General features: G+C 35.9%; 1 protein-coding gene across 3 annotated transcripts in view; it reads right to left on the bottom strand.

Annotated features, from left to right (window-relative positions):
• LOC117118130 (protein MMS22-like) overlaps positions 1 to 537 on the bottom strand; it is a 60,451-nt gene extending 59,914 nt beyond the window's left edge. For all 3 annotated transcript variants that reach the window (XR_004447007.1, XM_033262637.1, XM_033262638.1), the window contains exon 1: positions 389 to 537. The gene's annotated coding sequence lies outside the window, so the exon portion shown is untranslated. The remainder of the gene's footprint in view (positions 1 to 388) is intronic.
• Between the last annotated feature and the right edge of the window lie 1,545 nt (positions 538 to 2,082).

The raw sequence follows: 2,082 nt of genomic DNA on the forward strand, positions 1-2,082 counted from the left end.
TATAGAGTTATGATTTTTTAAATAACATGATGTCAAAAAATCCGCCCAAAAGCTTATCTTATTTCTGTTGGTTACGCACCGCTGATTCGCAATGTTTGTCATCACTTCAAGATGTCTACCGATTCGTGAAAAAGGCGTATTAGTAACAGGAATTAGTTTTAAACAGGTTCATCTAACTAGCTAACTAACTAAATAGTGTTACACTGTTAGTTAGCCTAGGCTAGACCTATTCCTAACCTTCCTAACAGCTAGCCTAGGCTAGGCCTCTACTGAGCTTAGGCCTAGCCCTACTAGCCTAGGCCTAGGCTAGCAGCTAGCCTAGCCTATATAGGCTAAGCCTCTAGGCCTAGCTAAGCCGCACACTACAAACCAGCCTAATATCACTTACCGGTAGTACAATTTGTAAATACGTTCCGAAACAAACCTAAGTATTTAACTTTATCACGGGTAGAACCTCAAAAATTAAATGGCTAAACCAACACAATTTGTAAGCACAAATTCCGCGCCATGGAATATTTATTTGGATACTAGACTATAACCAAAGCTATAACTTAACCTGACGTTGAAATACTGTAGAGGGCAGCAACCATGAAAGTGGTCGATCATATTTTTTTGTACAAGGTTTATGTAGAAAGTCAATTTACCTTCGCGAAAATGGTATCGCCCAGGCTATTCTTTTGCATTAACGATTTTGCAATGTCTGGCTGCTTTTTGCAAAGCGTGGCTGACCTCGCCTCGCTGCCGGTCTGCAGCAGGATGCAATTGGAATTTCCCATAGAGTTATTATAATTCTATGGAATTTCCACAATTTCATAAAATGTGACTAAAGGCCTATTTATATTTTTTCTTTTTAATATTTCTTTATTACCTCCAGTTCTATAGATATGATCGCATTAGATGTGTTCTGAAAAATGCTGCCATCGTCAATGCTGTATCTCGTAGGCCTAGACTGAATGATATTGTTGGATTTTTTTTTTCAAAGAGATCTGTATCTACCCTTGGGTAAGGTAGGCCTTTAAGATTCATATCATATTCCTGCATCGTATGATAACTTTCGTCCAAGCTGCTCTCACAAAGCGATCGTACGTTGACTTTGTCCTCGTGCTGCTGTTTTCTATAATTTTTGTCCATTTTTGTGTTTACATCGCTCAGTTAATATTTCGTTATTTGACAATTGTATTTTTTATATATTGATATGTACTTCGAAACTGACTTTATTGTTTTTATTTCATTTCTGAAACCAAAAATTGGTTATATGAGGGAGTTTTCACGAAAACAATAAAAGAATATTAAGACAACCCTTACAGTAGCATGTCTGTTACAACGTAAGCCATCCAAACCTTTTACATAAATCAACGATCATATTCAGCTTGTATATATATTTTCAAGACTGTTTAAGGCACAAATGATGATAATGATGATGACGTATTCATTATCGTTTTTGTAATGTTACAAAACCTACCTAATTATCCATGACCAAAGATCCCGAGGTGATTAAATTTTGAAGGGTTTAATATAATAATATAGTTGTGTGGTTATGTCTGTTGTCTACAACACAAGCTCTTTACAACAATCTGCGAAAAACCAGCTTTTTATATACAACAGCCTATCGCCGATAATTTTTATTAGAAATTCTTTTTTTTGTCACAATGTTCCATGACCAACAATCTAAAAATGATTACATTTTGAAGGGTCAGGGTCAAAGGTCAAGGTCACAAATCGACAAAATATCTACTAAATTTTAACCTGATTTGCACAGATATCACTAGAAACTTGTCAAACTCGGCCACAATATTCCATAAAGTTCTGGAAGTGACTAGATTTGAAAGGTCAAAGGTTAAGGGCACAATGAATGAACTACTCTTTTATCTGTAGGCCTATGGACGATTGTTTATGTGCTTTACGAGGTTTGCAAAAGAAGTGCAACAAAACATACTGGCATTAATTTTACAGGATACATATGAAAACAGTTTGGGTGTAGTGGTTAGAAGAGCATTTTCCACACTACCGACCCCGGGTTCGAATCCCGTAATATCATTTTTTTTCATTATCTTTTATTTCATTGTCCTTACAATACATAGC

The sequence above is a fragment of the Anneissia japonica genome, unplaced genomic scaffold, assembly GCF_011630105.1.
Source record: "Anneissia japonica isolate Jap-2015-1 unplaced genomic scaffold, ASM1163010v1 scaffold11779_len1430905_cov172, whole genome shotgun sequence".
NCBI lineage: Eukaryota > Metazoa > Echinodermata > Crinoidea > Comatulida > Comatulidae > Anneissia > Anneissia japonica.